The sequence below is a fragment of the Mesoplodon bidens genome (assembly GCF_964165515.1).
Source record: "Mesoplodon bidens genome assembly, chromosome: 17".
Taxonomy (NCBI): Eukaryota; Metazoa; Chordata; class Mammalia; order Artiodactyla; family Ziphiidae; genus Mesoplodon; species Mesoplodon bidens.
This window is the reverse complement of record NC_138174.1, coordinates 22362074-22381449: the sequence shown is the minus strand read 5'-3', so window position 1 is coordinate 22381449 and position 19376 is coordinate 22362074.

Sequence of the window (19376 nt, the reverse complement as noted above, 5' to 3'; positions counted from 1 at the left end):
CTAATTAACATTTACTTAAATTGATTTTAAGTAAATGTTATCTTTGATAATCTGGGTGGCCTTCATCCAGTCAGTTGAAAGGCCTTTAGAGCAAAACTGAAGTTTCCCTGAGGAAGAAGAAATTCCATCTGTGGACTGTAGCATCAGCTTCTGTCTGAGAGTTTCCAGCCTGCTGCTGGCCTGCCTTACAGATTCCAGACTTGCCAGCTGCCCCCATAATCACTTAAGCCAGTTCCTTGAAATAATTCTACATGTGTGTGTGTGTGTGTGTATGTGTCTCTGTCTCTGTACACACACACACACACACACACACATATACAATCCACTGGTGGTTTCTCTTGAGAACCCTAAATGACACAGGGACCCACCATGTCCTTTTTTTTCTTGTAATATTGTCTGGTGTGTTTAGTTTTGTATCTTGCGTGTATAGTTATGGACCCCATTTAGATTACGAGTTGGCAGATGAAGCCTGTGCTTAAAGAACCAGTAAAATAAGACCACAAAAACATGAGAAAAGTTCATCTTGAATTCACTTAACTTGTCCAGAATTTTGCCATCAGAAAATCCAGAACTTTTACACACATGTAAGCTCTGTGTTTTACACTATAGGTTTGTTTTTTTATTTTGACCTGTAAAAGGGTGGGAGGGATCATATCTATTCATGTTAGAGCCTCTAAAGGTATTCATGCAGCTCTGTATGTTCCCAAGTAGAATGTAAACTCCACGAGGTCAGAGGCCAAGTCCTAGTTTTTTTGTGACCCTATAGTACCTGTATGGTGCTTAACAGAGACTCATATATACAGGAGGTGTTGAATCAATCTATTTATTTTCCTTTTGTTTCATTTCTCCAGAATATGTTACCTTTGGGAAATGAGAAACAGGCTCAGAGAACTGTCGGTTGGTTGGTTGGTTTTTAGGCAAATCGATTTACCATCTCCAAGGGAGAGGCTGCTTCCTCAGTATAGTTGGAGATTTATGATCTGAAGAGCATTCCAGAGACTAGTGCTTCTCTTGTTTCTGTGTCATTGGTGGGGAGCTGGGGGTCCAGATGACTGATGTGCCTCAGGCTTTGCAAGCATTTTACAGAGATTAGTTTTCACAGCAGCACAGGGGAAGGCTGCCCCAAGCCAGCAACAAGCACTGCTGGCAGTGGGAAGGATTACAGGGGACTTTTGCTGAGACTCAGAGTCTAGACTCTTTCGTGGACACAATCTGCAATAGCTGTGTGATGTGTAAACAGCAAGCATCCAATAAACCTTTGATCATAGGTTGGCTGACTCTTGACCCTTGAATGATTTACACTCTTGGTGGAGAAAGTGAGGAGAGGTGCAGGTTCAGAGCAGAGCTCTTTTCAAGGCCACCTAGAGAGTACTTTCATTGATCACCTTTCACAGTAATGATCTGGAAACAACCATGGCAATTACCCCGGAGGTAGATGTTTGCGTGTATGGAGTCTGAGGATGCTGAGTCATGAGAGTTACGCCAAGCAAATGAGCAGTTCTCTGGAGAAGGACAGACATTCACTGTTAGCCCGAAGTTGGTGAGTTCAGCACCAGGTGGAGGCTGCTTATTGCTACGAATGCCTGGCCTGAACCTTCCTTCGGTTGTTGAACAATATTCAGACTCTTTCTTGAACAGACCCTGGAATAGTGATGTGAAGTGTAAACAGCAGGTGTCCAATAAATTTGTGTTCATAAACTGGCTGAGACCTGACCCCTGGATTACTAACACCCCCGATAGAGAAAGTAGGGAAAGATCCAAGTCCTCACACAGATAACTCTAGCTTCAGCTGAGAATTTATGGACTTGAAAAGAGAAAACATAAATTAATTATTTAGATCATAAAGGAAGGACTTCAAGTTGAGTCCAACCCATGATGTGAAACTTCCATTAACCGGAGTGTGCGACCTGGGGTCTCTCACCCCCAACCAAGGACAGAAAATATTGTGCACCTGGACACTGCAGAAATAGAGGCAGATCTCAGGGCCCAAGAAAAATGTGGGGAAAGACTTCCAGAATAAGCAGATTAAGACAGTCAAATTATAAAACAGCTGTGTGTAGTAATGCCCCAAAAAGCACTGAAAAGAGAAAAGAAAGAAATGTGAGGGTGGAATAGACCGCGTCTCATGTGTCTCTGAAAGTGTCTCTTCCAGCCCCATTAATTCCACCACTTCCTCACTTGTCTCTGCTTCCTGCCTTCCCACTTCCATCCACTCCCCTCTACACTGGCCAGTGACTCTCTTCCTGTCCTCTCCCCTCTTAAAGCCTTCAGTGTAAAAGCCCACATCCTTCACAGGACACTCAGAAGCTTCCCGAACTAGCCCCGGCCTCTCTCCAGCCACATCTGTCACTCCGCCTCCCTCCCCCTATCCTTTGTTCATACAACTATTGCACGTTCCTTTAACTCCTCCCTGCTCTTCCGGCTTCCAGGCCTGAATGAAATACCCTCAGCAAACCTTTCAGGAGCTCACCAACCCTGCCAGGTCCATTCAAATCTGGGTCCCGTCTCCTCAGGCTGAGTGCATCCATCCTTCCTTGATGCTTCCCCAATAATTCCCACTCTCCATGTGCCACTAGACTCTAATTCCTTATCTAGTTTATTTGTACTTTAATTCTCTCTAGAGTATGAACTCCTCAAAGCCACAGGCAGAGGTTTATTCTTTTCTTTAAATTCTCGGTGCCTCATTTGGTAGCTGTTACTTAATAGGTCCTCAATACGTGGAGTTGGACAAATGAATTAAGTAATCAGTTAAGCCACTTAGATCTCTAGGCCTGATGTCCAGCTTGCACTCAGGTATTTCTCTCATGCATTCTCTATGCACTGCTGCTCTGAGAATCTGTGCTCACTGCTATGTCCAACTCACACCACTGCCACGTAGTTCTGTGCATTCCATATATTCACAGTGACTTCTGTGCATAATCTGTACTCATGTTGTAGGAGGTAAGCTTCCTAAAGACTATAAAGCACCAAGCAATGAATATGGGATGGCTAATAAATACTATTGAATTATGTCAGCAATTTGTCCTGTTTTCCTGCCATTCAGTTCTGTGCTTTGAAAAAAGAGAGACTCACACGCAGGGTCCAAGGCTGGTCTGAATTCCAGGGAAATCCACTTGTTAGTGGGGTCGGGACCTGCATGCACTTACTGCCTTCCTTCGGTTATTCTCCATCCGCTGCCAGATCACGGCCCCCCAGATACACAAGGACCCCCCTTCTGGGCCTCATTTGGGGAGGGGCTGATTAGTGATCTCCTGGAAGTCAGGTACAGCCTTTGGGCCAAGAGAAGTCTCGTTGGGGCCAGTGTGGGGCAGGGAGCTGCTCTTCAGAATAGAATTGTGCCTAAACTGAGGCATGATTTGGCTTAATTCGGCATCCTGAACAAACAATGACAAATGAGAGCTTTTCGTTGTTACTGTAGCTCCATGAGCAAGCTGAACTAAGCAATTAGAGAATGATGATTGTCTACAATCAGAAGGGGAGAAGTGTCAGAACGAGACCAGCAGAAGCAGTGACACGAGAGATAATTTATTAGATGTTGAATGGCTGTTTTTCTCTCTCCAGGCCTTTGTGAGAGAAACATCCAAGTGCCACAAGTCCATCCCCAGGGAGGCTCAGGGTGGCAGGAGCCCAGGCTGTGGGGACATAATTGCCTTTTATCTGCTCTGATTTGGGCTTTATCAAATCATCTGGCTTCCAGGGCATTCTGTAGCAGAAGCGCTCATGGTGTTCCAGCCCTGGGCCCACTTCTGCTGGAACTACCAGGGTCCCGAGCACCTGAGGGGCCTCAGGCTTCCAGCCCACGCTCTTCCTCCCAGGCCTCGGGGGCTGTGCTGGCCACTCTTCTGATAAGCCCTCATCTGGCTTCTTGCTAAGTTCTTTGGGGGCTCCAGCCTTGTCTCTTTTCATCCCAGACTGGTTTTGGTCTGGGCTCTATGCCCATGGGAGACTTTCAGTATTAATAATAAACAAGTAGTCACGGTAAATATGACTTTTGCCCCCTTAGGGAAGAGTGGTGGGGCTTAAAGGCTTTTGTAGGACTCAGCATCCACTTGTCCATCTGTCCATCCATCCATCCTTCCAGTAAAGCTCTGTTGCATTCGGTCTGCTCAGAGAACAGGGAGATTTTGCCCTGAGGTAGCTCACAGCAGAGAGGAAATTAGACCAGACACCACATAAGCACCATGAGATGCTTAGAAGGTCAGAGATCATACCCCTCTACCATTAGCTTGGAGGCCCTAAGGAGGCATGGAGACACCTCACACTCCCCAGTGACCAAGCAACAGCTGGTCCATGGGGTTTCAGCTTCCCAGGAAGATTTGAATAAGTGAAACCTACTGTTGCCAGTGGTTGGTCATATAGAAGACACTCTGAAATCTTTGGTGACCAGCAAAAGCTGGCGGTTGTCAGAGACATTCAGGGCTTTCTATCCTGCCCCTGCCTTCCCTCAACCCCCCACCCTTCTCTCTCTCTCTCTCTCTCTCTCTCACACACACACACACACACACACACACCTTCCATTTGCCCCAGCCATATGCAGGTATTGCTGCTCTCTGACACACTAGGCTGTTTCATCCCTTTGTCCTCACGTTCTGTCTTCCAAGTGGTCTGCCTGGTGAGACCTCCTGGGTAGCCTCAGGACCTGCATATGTAGACACCTCTGCAGAAACCCCTGGGCGGTGTCAGCCATCCCCATCCCTGCACCCTGTCCACATCTACTCCAGTGTGTGCGTGTGATCACAGGCCGACTAGTGAATACACATGTGGAACGCTCACTCATCCTTGCATCCTTGGGACCCAGAAGGAATGCAATGAAATGTGTTGAAAAGGAATCAGTGTTGAATATTCAGGTATCTTCTTGTTAAAATATTCTTCTTTGTATCTCTCATGTTCATTCATTCCCTGATTCAATTTCAGACATTTGTTGAGCACCTACTGTGTGCCAGGCATTTGGTTCAACCCAACTGTCATGGTCTCTTCCTTTAAGAATCTTCTACGTATGCTTAAATTAACCTTGAGACTTGTGCAAATAGTGTGTGTTCTAGTCTTGAAGTGAGTTGGAGAGAAAAATACCATCTTATATTTACACAAGTGATTTAGTATATCATGAAACATTTGAAAGTCCTTTGACGAAGACCTCTCACGGTTGAGTAAGGAGGTTCACACTCATCCCTACTCCAGGGGACCGTGGGAGGCAACATGGTTCTAAAATCTGAGCTATGTGTTTTCTGTGGAGCTAGCGCATGCATTCACCAGCTCCTGATGCCACTTTGAAGCAGAGATGGGTGACAGATGGCATCGGTGCCACTCAAAGACTTGTGGGTGGCACTCAGCCACTCCTCTGCATCACTATTATTTTGTGGACTCATTTTCTTCCTTTCCCGTCTTTCTCATTCCCATTTCTCTCCTGCTCTCTGTCCCTTTCTCTCTCCTTTCCCTCTGTCTTGAAAAAAATATTTTTAATTTTTTTATACAATTTTAAAAGGTTACTTTCCATTGGCAGTTACTACAGAATATTGGCTATATTCCCTGCGTTGTACAATATATCCTTGTAGCCTATCTGATGACTTTATCATCCCGTACATACATACCCTTAGGCATTGCTTAGTATCTGACACTTGGCGCTAAAAAGGCTTACTTCCCTTCACTCCCAAGCTGAATCAAACCCCAACTCCTAAACGTGGCCTGGGGAGATTGGGGGTGGGGGGGATGGACAGAAATGGCCCAGCCTCTGTGTTCCTTTGGCTGTTGAGGACGGTGCTCCATACCAGACCCCCTGAGGTGAATGAACTCAGCCAGAAGCTCAGCCTGGGCTACAAACTAGGAAAAACCCAGGCAAGGGACGGCATTGCCTTGTCTGGTTTAAGCAAAAGAACTTGGAAGATACGCTCAGCTTTGTGCAGGTCAGACAAGGGCCTGGAAATGGAACCTGGGCTTTCTGCTCAGGGTTTCACACTGTTGCAAAGCCAGGCAATAGGAGCGGAAAGACAATGCTTGCTTTTTACCCAGTGCTTGCAGAAAAGCCCCCTCATCCCAGCATCAGCTTCCCCAAACCCTGCCAAGCGTACAGTGAATCTTGCCTGGCACTGATTTATGACAGGAGAAGAGGAAAAGAAACAGCAGGCCCTAAATGTCAAGGTGAGGAGGAGGGTAGCCTGCCCAGAAAGGGAACGTAGAGTGTTCTCTGGGGTGTAGCACGTGACTGGGATCTCAGGCCTGGAGGAACCAGGAGCCAATTCAAGTGGGAGGTGTCAGGAATGCAAAGTCGGCCGTAGACTCAGCACATTAAAAATGTCAAGAACAAGGCAGGGAATAACACAAGGAAAAGAGTACCTTCTGTTTTGTGGGAGGCGGGTTACAAATGTCAGAAGCGCACGTTTGCCTTCATGTGTCTGCTTGGTTGCAAGTCGAGTCTGCTGTCTGCTGGAACCCAGGAGGACTGAAGGTCGGGTGGCATCCAGGAACCTGCTCCCACCTCGGGGAGTCCTGGCTCGGCCTTCCCATGCTCCCAAGTTTCCGCGGCTGCATTAAGAGGAGTTTAGAGAGCAAGGCGATGCAGGCCTCCCCCAGGAAAGGGAGCATTTATGGCGCCGCTCACCAGGGCTTAAAGGAGTGAAGGATAGCTGAGGCCACACTTGCCACAGAGCCCATGTCATTGGCAAAACAGAAGATAAAACAGCAAAAAAACACTCCAGGCTTACTTCAACTTGACATCGTTTTTAAGGACACTGAGCTCAGTTCTTTATTTCTTACCCATGCAGCCCTGATGCGGGGCCTTCCCTGGATCCATAGGAAAACAGATTCTTCCAGCATGTAGAACCCCATCATTATTTGTACCAGAGCCACAGGCTTCCTGTGCGATGGCTGAAAGGGAGCAGTGCTCACCGGGAAGTGCTCACTTGCCATTCTCAGCAGGAACCTGGCTGTGTTGAAAGCCCACCACGTACCCGGTGGGAGGCAGGAGTAGTTAGGAAGCCACTGTCTTAGTTTTCATGCCTGAAACAGAAATCTGGTTGCACAGAGCTGATAGGGGAGGTGATCCCAAGAAACGCAGTGAGGGATTGGGGGAGCAAGACAGAAAAGGGGAAAGCAGAAAGGGGGATGTTATGAGCGGGCTGCTGCTGAGAGCATTGGGGCTCACGCCCACTGGGGTGCCTGTCAAAGACCCCGTAGAGGGACTTCCCTGATCGCCCAGTGGTAAGGAATCTACCTTGCAATGCAGGGGACGCAGGTTGATCCCTGGTCGGGGAACTAAGATCCCGCATGCCGTGGGGCAACTAAGCCCACGTGCCACAACTACTGAGCCCGTGCGCCTCAACTAGAGAGCCTGCATGCTGCAAACTACAGAGCCCACACACTCTGGAACCCACGTGTCACAACTAGAGTGAAGCTCCCACGCCACAGTGAAAGATCCCACGTGCTGCAACTAAGACCCGATGCAGCCCAAAATAAATTAAAAAAAAACAAACAAATAATAAATAAGTCTTAAAAGAAACCTTTAAAAAAAAAAGACCCCATAGAAAACACGGCAATTGTCTTATCGAGGGGCAAGGAACCTGAGACATTTATGCCCAGCTCCATCCCTCATTGGTCTTAACCAATGCCAGAGGACCATTAGCTCTGGGGCTCTTCTGGGCCACCTCAGCCCCACCCAGGGGCTCAGCAAATTCCCGTGGCCAGAGAAAGCCTTCAGGATGCAGAAGCTTGAAGTAAGAAGCCACAGTGCGTCCGGAAGCTGCAGATGACCTCGAAGGGGATCTGCTCCGTCCACCTTCAACAGCCATTGTGGCAGACGGTAGTTACGGCTGTTCACCTGTGAACCCAGGCTTGTGTGTGTGTGACTGTGTGTGTGTGTGTGTGAGTGTACATACACAAGTGCACACACAGATACTCGCATCATCGCTCCACTCCTCTCCCTCTCAGCTGCATTCCCCTCACTACAGCCTCATGAGCAGCGAGCCCCCAAATGGCCTCAGCCCTGCCTGAGCCACACAGCCTCATCTTGCTGTACAAGCAAGTGGAAACGTGCCTGTAGCCTCCTGGGACCCAGACATGCCAATGGAAACCCATGCCAGCTTCCAGCTCCTGCCCAGCTGGAAGGGCTAGCACTTGCATTTGATGTTTTGCGTAAGCCCTGCTGAAGTGCAGCATGGAGTAATGGAAAAAACTGGAGCACATGTCAGGAATTTGAGGTTTCTCGTCTCAAGTCCACCAGTCACTTACTTAGTTGACTCTAAGGAAGTTAACTAAACTTTTTGGAACTTAGTTTCCCCATTGGTAAAATTGGAGTAATAACATGTGCCCTGTTTACCTCCAAGAGTTGTGATCGGACTCAAAGGAGACCACTGTCTTCGTTTTCGTACCTGAATCAGGGGTTGTACCTGGAAGCACCTTCAAACTTCAGATTGCTCTTGCTCAAGCTTGGCCTGATTACTTGATTTTAGCCCCTAAAGCAGGGGTCTTGCTGGGTCACTCTCTTGGTCCAGGCAGACCAAGTCCAGGACGCAGCCTGTCTGGGGACAGGCCGGGCAGACTTGCTTGCTGCCTGCATGGGGCCTGACCCCTCCTGTCTCTAAGTTTAGTTCCTTGTCCAACAACAGATCCCTGAATCACTATACAAAGTGACAGATGGGGCAATGCAACCTCCCCAAACCACGATGGGGACGAGGGAGAACAGCAGCTCCTGTGCTTAGCGTGTATCATTAAGTCTGACGCAATGACAACAGAGAAGCAAATGTCAATTGGACCTGACCCCTCCAGCTAAACCTGGGAGAGCTTGTCAGTCGCTCAGGGGGTCTGCCCCATGGGGTGAACACCACGCCAGGGCTGGAGAAACCAACTATTCGGGAAGAAGTCTTAAGGTTCATCTCACAACTATTGGGGACAAGGCTTGGGGCTGTAATAATGGTAACAGACCACTTTGCACTGTTCAGTGTGGGCCCCGCCAACGTGCTGGGGCAGTCATGGTGTGTGTGGCGAGCGCGTGCTGAGCCCGTCTACCCAGGCTCCGGAGGAAAAGCTCGTATCATCCTCCAGTTACAAACAATGAAAACAGAGCGACTCTCTGCGACAGAAACATGTTGTTGGCGGTGGGGGGAGACTTGCGGGAGACTGTAAACAGTTCCCAGAATAAATCCCCACATAAATCCAAAGAATGCTCATGCAGAGAAGCTACCGCTCCCACCTTCTTTTAAGCCAAATGATAGCCTCCTGCCGGAGCAGAGTTGTTCTTGGCACTTGGGAGTACACGTGAGGAGGGAATCAAAACACGACACCTGAGAAAGGAATCCATAAGGAATCTGCGGCCAGAGGCATGGTGAGAAGTAACAAAGAAAGATGAGTTGGTGGCTGGAACGAAGATTAACTGTACCAGGGAGATGGCGTCTTGGCTCCCAGAGCAGGGATTGGGGCGGCCAGCCTCGGAGGCACGGCCAGGCCAGCGAGCTGCAGAGACACGCGTGCCTTTCCTGCCCTCTGCCTCTGCTCTGAGGGCTCAGAGGAGGGTTCCTGCCCAGCTGCATGGCGGCCCCAGGTCAGGCTTATGGAAGCTGAGGCCCCAGGCCCTGCTGTGTCCTTCTACCAATTCTGGAAGGACATTCCATACCCAAATTAGTGAGGCTTCACCATGTGATGCACAAGATCAACAGAGAAAGTAGTGAAACCTGGTGGAGAAAGTCCTCCCCTCCCTCCACCTTCAGTTACACAGAAACTGCCTCCGGGGACTTTGGCAAGTTTGACACATGGCAGAAGAATCTGGAAGAATTTCTTTGCTGGCCAAGAGGAGTTGATGACTGGGCATAAACATGCTGCCATAGTTCTTTGTACAGTGGATCTCTGCATGGCAGGCACAGGTGCCAGATTCCTTTCAACTCTCTTTCCCCGTCTAATCCCTGCACAGTCCTCACGTTGACAGCGTTCTAGTAAAGATGAAGTTCTCTGCCATGTCAAGAACAAATTCATCACCAACACTGTACGTTCCAACTAAAGGCATCACTGTGTCCACATGAATCATCAGGCAGAGACGGCTACACTTGCCCGACTCGGAAACTCTTGACTCATGGAACGCTCGTACCGACTAATGCCCACTAGTTACGCGAGCACCTTCTCCAAGTGGCTCGAAGCAGTTTACAAGCTGCCGGCTCATTCTGCATCCTGTCGCCTGGAGGGAAACCACAGGTGGGGAAAGAGGAAGGGTCGACATGATCATCTGCATTGTATACGGAGAAACTGAGGCTCAAACAAGCCCTCAAGTGAAATGCCTAGACATGTATGAGTCAGACACTGCCCCTGGAGGAGACAAGATGAGCTGTTCTGAATCCTAAGTGGAATATTTTCCTGCCCAACAATGTCACGCAGCTGTTCTGACACAGCCTCAAAACAGGCGAGCCAAAATGCAGACTCACAGGGTTTTATGTTTGTAACCAGTTCCCCACCCGTCACTCCGTCTCTGAGTCCTGCTCTATCTCTACTGGATCGACATTAGAGGCCTCCCGGCCTCCTCTCCTCCCGACCTGCTCCCAGTTCGTAGGGGCACCTTATTCCTGACATTTACTCTGTCCTTAACTGTTACCTGATCGCTGGTATCTCTTCCATGTTGAACCTCTACCATACCTTTCCCCGACCCATACACCTTGATGCCCAGAGGTAGGACTGGCAATAGGACAAAGCTCGGGGCTAGGGTGAAACTCAAAGGTGGAGTATAAAGTGCCCATCTTACTCATCATTTAACTAAAATTCTCTTTTATTGAAGTGTAGTTGTCTTACAGCGTTATATTAGTTTCAGGTATACAAACACAGAGATTCAATATTTTTATAGATTATACTCCATTGAAAGTGATTATAAAACATTGGCTCTATTCCCTGGGCCGAAAAACTATCATTTATCTGCTTAATTTTTAAGCCAAATCGAAATATCCTCATGTCTAAATAGCCACAAAAAAGTGGCTCTATTAAAATAGCTGCATCCAACGAACTGAGAGTCTGGATGTCACCTGCTTCTGGCACCTGACTTTGGTCCTCTTTTGTGCAGCTTTGCCTTCTGTTCCGCTGTGTGCCGAGGTGTGGTTAATCAGAAAAGGAGCTAGTGCCAGGGCCTCTTTTAGTCCTCTCGTTCCAAGTGAGGACCATGTACGTGTCATAGACGAAACTCATCCGAAAGCCGAAGAGGATGCTAATGGCATGGCCACGTGTCTCCACCTCCCCGTGAGGCAGCCTGGCTGGCATCAGTCCTCTCCCCAACCTCTTTCCTGCCCCCATTCACCCATGAGGTCTTGTTGGGTCAGAAGTGCAATTCTTTGATGGTGCCAGACAGCCAGATGATGCTGGAACAAAGGAAAGAAAAAGCAAAAGCAGATTTCTAAATTAAGCACAAGGCTCGTTTATAAAAATAAATAGCCACAGCCTAGCAACATGCTCACAGCTCAGCTTCCCTCTGTGATGAAGTCTCTGTGGCTAGAGCCAGGGATGACACAGCCTTCAGGGGGCCCCAGGCCTGGCCCCTCCCCGTACATAGTACTCATCTGGAAAGTGCTGACAGTGGCACGTTGAGGGCCTGGCCCAACCAAGGGCCAGGCTCCAAAGGAGCAGAGAGGATCCAGAGCTTCCAAACCTTAATGAGGTCCCTAAACACCTACAGACTCTTGGCAGTAAGAAACGTACCCGAAGTAAGAGCAGGTGAAGTTCCTTGGGCTGCTGCTCTATTGAAACAGAAGCTGCTCCTTGAGATAGGGTCTTCTGTGTTCACCACTGAATGCACAGCACCCAGCTTAGCACATGGCGCACAGTGGGCGGTCAGACACTGTGTAAGGGAAGACTGGATGGAGGTGTGAATGGATGGACGGAGGGATGCTGCCATCCCCTCATCCCTGCTTCCCAAACTCTCCACCCTAAATGGAGTGGAGTCCAGAATCTGAAGAGAACCATAATCTCCTGATTATGACATGCACCAAAGAGGCAATGTTCCCTGGGCTGGATGTTTAAAGCTGAGTCAGCAGCTGGGGTGAGCACCTGGGAGGTGGTTAAAGGGTGCAGGCTTTTACTGCCCCAAGTGCAGGTGGTGTGGCCATCACACATGGGGAGGGGCAGAGGATGTGAGAAGTGCCCTTGGTAACAACTGTCAGCGTTCCTGACCCTTCTCTTATTTTTAAGCAGTATCAGCACCAAAGGTGAGGTATTGCTAAACAGAGAAGCCACAGGACAAAATAGTACATGAGTTTCCGGTCTTAGTCCTTTGGGAACAGAAAAGGTAGAGCTCACGTTGCCCTTTGAGGCTCCACAGGCCAACACATCAGAAATGGACCACAGCACAAAGATTTAATCCCATCGCCAACCCTCCCAAGTCATGAGATGGTTAAGCAAAGCCGGGGTGATCCCGACACCGTCCTCTGAACCCCACGAGGGTCCTGGTGCGGTTGCAGGGGACAACCTTGGCTCTTGGACCAGTTGCTGCTGCATAATCCCTCGTGACCAGAGAGTGGTTGAAGACAGCATGTCAAGGTCATAAATCTCTGTCTCAGAGCAGGGGCCTTGGGTTTAAAAGATCAGGGAAATTGGCCCACAATTCAGAAATCTGTCGTCTAACATCTTTGTCTGGCCTGGCCAGAAACAGTAAACCCACGTTCACGTCAGCGAGAAAAAGGTTCTTAATTAAATTCAGATGTACAAGAATACATTACAGGTCTACTCGTGGAATAATCATCTATAGTGGACGGGCCATCTAAACAGCATCAAAAGTGATACCGTAGCATCCCGCTTCACTTGACAGCACGCAGCAGAGAAGCATGAGTCCTCACAGACTCCTAGATCATTTCAGTCCCACAGCCTCCCAGAACCCCAAAGCCATGGTCTTGGAACAAGCAGAATGAGGGAGTCCAGCAGCGACCAGATTGGAGATGCGACCACAAGGACACAACCCCAGCAGAGAGTAAGGACACAGACTGGTCAGGCTACCCTCGAATCTAGTGTATCTCTGGTGACCCGACAGTCATGGCATTCACAACCGCAGGCCTCAGCTCCATCCCGTGTTCCAGGGGTCTCGAAGGCTCCACACCCAGGGCTCCTACTTCTGAGATGGCTGCTCAGTGGTAAGACCCCACTGACCCCCATTTTCTGTAGAGGTTACAGAGATTCATGGGAACAGAGTCCAAGACTCAGCTCTGTGACCTTAACTACTTGCAAACTCAGTTTTCTCGTCTATAGAATGGAGAGAATAGAAACTCTGATGCCTGCCTCCCAAGATTGTGTGAGGATCAAATGCAACACTATTGTGTTCAAATGCTTCTCAGTCTGCAAGCTATGGTTCTACGTGAAAATGTTTTCCCAACTGTGAAAGTTCATGATGAGAAGTTTGCGTCTGATGCGGGGAGTGAGACTTCCTTTGTCACAAACTTTCACGGAGCTGCCTGGATCTCAGTGTCCTAGGGCTTGATCCATCCTAGGCATAATCCTAATTTTTTGCGGAGATCTCTGGCCTGTCCCCTTGGCTTCACATACCAAAGACTTCTAACGTGTGTGTGTTTGTGTATGTGCGCGCACGTGTGTTTGTAACTGCTTCTCTCCCCTTACAGTCTTTCAAAAAGTGCTAGAATTCTAGAACACACGAGGGACCTTAGGGGCTTATATAATCCATCCCTTCATTTTGCAAAGGGAGACATCAGGGCACAGAAAGGTTAAGTGCTTGTCCATGGTCATGTTGTTACACTTGCCCTGTCCTTGGCCCCTCTCACAGCCATACAGCACCTACAGTCCAGTGCATCTTTGAGGGCCACATATCAAATCAGGTACTTCCCTCCCTCCGCTATAGCCACTTTTCCACCATTTTTGAGTTACTATTACTTAAGCCAGGTGTGTTCTTTAGGATATGGGGACGGGGGGCAGGAGCGTGGTAGCCAGTTGAGGGCATGTGGTTATTAAAGAATGGCAGTTACAGGAACAGGTACATCTAATGATCTAGATGATGCCTCAGCGTAATAGATTATGTATTTTGCACTTGCCTTTTATTTTTGAAAAATAAATGTAGAACCATTTCCCTTTTTTAGTTGTTTGTATTAATTTGCATTCAGGAAATGACCAATGACATCCAGGCATAGGCTAGATGCACCTAACGTAAGTTGCTGTTGTTTTAGAAGAGTTGTTCTAGAAGCACATGGTAGGAAGGGAACTAGGGTTCATTGAATGACACTTCCTCTACCATCTGCTCACCTTCCTCTCAGCAGATGACTTGACACCTATGTAGTAAAAAATGAAGGTCATTTTGTGTGAAACCCTCCCCTGTCCCCTGTCTTCTCCACACCTACCCACCCATATGAAGAAGAGTCTTTCATTCTCTCTGACAGCAGCTCTACCTCTTAGCTAGGCCTAGGGGGGACCAACCATCCCAGTTAGCCCAGGACTGAGGGTCCCTGGGACATTCAGTGCTAAAACTGGAAATGTCCCAGGAAGACCGAGACAGAATGATTGCTCTCTTAGGCCTCACACCCCTTCCCCAGGGACCTTTCCAAACAGATAACCAATCATTATTGAATGTATTGATAGCAAATAGTACCAAACTGCTGTGTAAAATGGAAAGTCAGGAAGAGAACTAAAATGAATGAATCAGTGAATGAAATTATTTGCTTTTAATGAAAAGATCCATGGATAATGAGCAGGGTAAGGACCCAGGAGGAGGATGTCCTACCATCCAGGTGAGCAGAAGAGAAAAGTTTCATTAAAGGATTCATATAAAAATGTAGATCCCATTCGTTAAAAGGAAAAAAAGCTGATGGTAAGTTAGGGCAACATATTGCATGAGAAATAGACCACAACAGTACTTCCCAACTCTTTTAACTTCATGGCACACATTTTTTAAAAATTATAATATTTGCAACATGGGGTAAACTGAAAAGAGGAGCTACTTGTGGCCAGAGGCGACCACCTAAGGGACCTCTAGACCACAGAAACTCCCCAGTCCCCTGAGGGCTGAGAGGGTCAGTATCACAGCTTTCACTGACCTCTTTGAACGGGACCAGTGGCACTCTGGTCTAAACACACAGGTCTAGACTATTCCACTGCAAATCTGAAATCCACATTTTCCCTAGGTTTCTGGTGAAACTAGCAAAGCCTAGGTGGACAAACTCCCTCTGATGACCCAATGCTACAAAGCTTCCTCAAAGGGCATTTCCTGCAATGGGACAAGTTCCTGTTTATATCTCTGCTTCCTTGGTGCAGGTTTCCCCAGCATGTTCACAGGGTTGCAGGTTGAGCAGTGACCTAATGACTTTGGGCAGGAAGTAATCCTAGATCACATTCGGTCTGCATCCAATTGCTGACCTGAAACGAGTGTTATGAAAACATTAAAAAAAAAAAGATATTTCCAGTGATTTAAAAATTCAGAAATTTCTCATTGATAAATTCAGATAAACTTCTTGAAAAATGGAAAGACCTGACAGCTGAGGGCCACAATTCCCACCATGGTCACAATGATCTGAGAACTGAGGGCCTAGGTAGTGCAGTGGATAGAAATGTTGGCGGCCAGAGTTCAAATCCCATCCCTGCGACTTACAAGTAACCAAATTCATGAACTTAACCTCTCAAGTCTTGGTTTCTCATCTTTAAAGACAATGTTAAACCAGTAGCAATTATTTCTATGTACCAAAAATGCTTAAAACAGTGGCTAGCACATAATCTTCTTTTTTCTTTTATAACCACCTTTATTATGTATGTTCTTTTATGCGACACTTCTCTACATGCATTACAAAATGGCTATATCACATCCATTTTCTTCTTTTTCCCATTATACATTTTTTCTTTGATATAAACAGATTTTGAAACAATGAGGGCATGATAAATTATCTAATAAATTATATAGGAACATCTAGTGATTCTTTTTTTGTTGAATTTTTGAATTTTATTTTATTTATTTTTTTATATAGCAGGTTCTTATTACTCATCCATTTTATACATATTAGTGTATACACGTCAATCCCAATTGTCCAATTCATCGCACCGCCCCCTGCCCCCCTGGTGCTTTCCCCCATTGGTGTCCATACATTTGTTCTCTACATCTCTGTCTCAATTTCTGCCCTGCAAACCAGTTCGTATGTACCATTCTTCTAGGTTCCACATATATGCGTTAATATACGATATTTGTTTTTCTCTTTCTGACTTACTTCACTCTGTAGGACAGTCTCTAGATTCATCCACAGCTCTACAAATGACCCAATTTCATTCCTTTATATGGCTGAGTAATATTCCATTGTATATATGTACCACATCTTCTTCATCCATTCGTCTATCGATGGGCATTTAGTTTGCTTCCATAACCTGGCTATTGTAAATAGTGCTGCAATGAATATTGGGGTGCATGTGTCTTTTTGAATCATCGTTGTCTCTGGGTATATGGCCAGTAGTGGGATTGCTGGGGCATATGGTAATTCTGTTTTTAGTTTTTTAAGGAACCTCCATACTGTTCTCCATAGTGGCTGTATCAATTTACATTCCCACCAACAGTGCAAGAGGGTTCCCTTTTCTCCACACCCTCTCCAGCATTTGTTGTTTGTAGATTTTCCAATGATGCCCATTCTAACTGGTGTGAGGTGATCCCTCATTGTAGCTTTGATTTGCATTTCTCTAATAATTAGTGATGCTGAGCAGCTTTTCATGTGCTTCTTGGCCATCTGTATGTCTTCTTTGGAGAAATGTCTATTTAGGTCTTCTGCCCATTTTTGGATTGGGTTGTTTGTTTTTTTAATATTGAGCTGCATGAGCTGTTTATGTATTTTGGAGATTAATCCTTTGTCCATTGATTCATTTGCAAATATTTTCTCCCATTCTGAGGGTTGTCTTTTCTTCTTGTTAATGGTTTCCTTTGCAGTGCAAAAACTTTGAAGTTTCATTAGGTCCCATTTGTTTTTATTTCTATTACTCTAGGAGGTAGATCAGAAAAGAGCTTGCAGAGATTTATGTCAAAGAGTGTTCGTCCTATGTTTTCCTCTAAGAGTTTCATAGTGTCCAGTCTTACATTTAGGTCTCTAACCCATTTTGACTTTATTTTTGTATATGGTGTTAGGGAGTGTTTCATTCTTTTACGTGTAGCTGTCCAGTTTTCCCAGCACCACTTATTGAAGAGACTGTCTTTTCTCCATTGTATATCCTTGCCTCCTTTGTCATAGGTAAGTTGACCATAGGTTTATGGGTTTATCTCTGGGCTTACTATCTTGTTCCATTGATCCATATTTCTGTTTTTGTGCCAGTACCATATTTTCTTGATTACTGTAGCTTTGTAGTATAGTCTGAAGTCAAGGAGTCTGATTCCTCCAGCTCTGCTTTTTTCCCTCAAGAGTGCTTTGGCTCTTCAGGGTCTTTTGTGTCTCCATACAAATTTTAAGATCGTTTTGTTCTAGTTCTGTGAAAAATGCCATTGGTAATTTGATAGTGATTGCATTGAATCTGTAGATTGCTTTGGGTAGTATAGTCATTTTCACAATATTGATTCTTCCAATCCAAGAACATGGTATATCTCTCCATCTGTTGGTATCGTCTTTAATTTCTTTCATCAGTGTCTTATAGTTTTCTGCATACAGGTCTCTTGTCTCCCTAGGTAGATTTATTCCTAGATATTTTATTCATTTGGTTGCAATGGTAAATGCGAGCGTTTCCTTAAATTCTCTTTCAGATTTTTAATCCTTAGTATATAGGAATGCAAGAGATTTCTGTGCATTACTTTTGTATCCTGCTACTCTACCAAATTCATTGATTAGCTCTAGTAGTTTTCTGGTGGCACCTTTAGGATTCTTTATGTATAGTATCATGTCATCTGCAAAAAGTGACAGTTTTATTTCTTCTTTTCCAATTTGTATTCCTTTTATTTCTTTTTCTTCTCTGATTGCTGTGGCTAGGACTTCCAAAACGATGTTGAATAATAGTGGTGAGAGTGGACATCCTTGTCTTGTTCCTGATCTTAGAGGAAATGCTTTCACTTTTTCACCATTGAGAATGATGTTTGCTATGGGTTTGTCATATATGGCCCTTATTATGTTGAGGTAGTTTCCTTCTATGCCTACTTCCTGGAGAGTTTTTATCATAAATGGGTGTTGAATTTTGTCAAAAGCTTTTTCTGCATCTATTGAGATGATCATATGGATTTTATTCTTCAATTTGTTAATATGGTGTATCATATTGATTAATTTGCATACGTTGAAGAATCCTTGCATCCCTGGTATAAATCCCCCTTGATCATGGTGTATGATCCTTTTAATGTGTTGTTGGATTCTGTTTGCCAGTATTTTGTTGAGGATTTGTTCATCTAGATTCATCAGTGATATTGGTCTGTAATTTTCTTTTTCTGTAGTATCTTTGTCTGGTTTTGGTATCAGGGTGATGGTGGCCTCATAGAATGAGTTTGGGAGTGTTCCTTCCTCTGTAATTTTTTGGAAGGCTTTGAGAAGGATGGGTGTTAGCTCTTCTATAACTGTTTGATAGAATTCACCTGTGAAGCCATCTGGCCCTGGACTTTTGTTTGTTGGAAGATTTTTAATCACAGTTTCAATTTCATTACTTGTGATTGGTACAGACCAATCATATTTTCTATTTCTTTCTGGTTCAGTCTTGGAAGATTATACCTTTCTAAGAATTTGTCCATTTCTTCCGGGTTGTCCATTTTATTGGCATAGAGTTGCTTGTAGTAGTCTCTTAGGATGCTGTGTATTTCTGTGGTGTCTGTTGTAACTTCTCCTGTTTCATTTCTAATTTTATTGATTTGAGTCCTCTCCCTCCTTCTCTTGATGAGTCTGGCTAATGGTTTATCAATTTTGCTTATCTTCTCAAAGAACCAGCTTTTAGTTTTATTGATCTTTGCTATTGTTTTCTTTGTTTCTATTTCATTTATTTCTTCTCTGATCTTTATGATTTCTTTCCTTCTGCTAACTTTGGGTTTTGTTCACTCTTCATTCTCTAGTTCCTTTAGGTGTAAGGTTAGATTGTTTATTTGAGATTTTTCTTGTTTCTTGAGGTAGGCTTGTATTGCTCTAAACTTCCCTCTTAGAACTGCTTTTGCTGCATCCCGTAGGTTTTGGGTCATTGTGTCTTCATTGTCATTTGTCTCTAGGTATTTTTTGACTTCCTCTTTGATTTCTTCAGTATTTTCTTGGTTATTTAGTAATGTATTGTTTAGCCTCCCTTTGTTTGTGTATTTTACGTTTTTTTCCCTGTAATTGATTTCTAATATCATAGCGTTGTGGTCAGAATAGATGCTTGATATGATTTCAGTTTTCTTAAATTTACCGAGCCTTGATTTGTGACCCAAGATGTGATCTATCCTGGAGAATGTTCCGTGCGCACTTGAGAAGAAAGTAGCACATAATAATCATTCAATAAATGTCAATGATTCTCCTTCCCACCCCCCT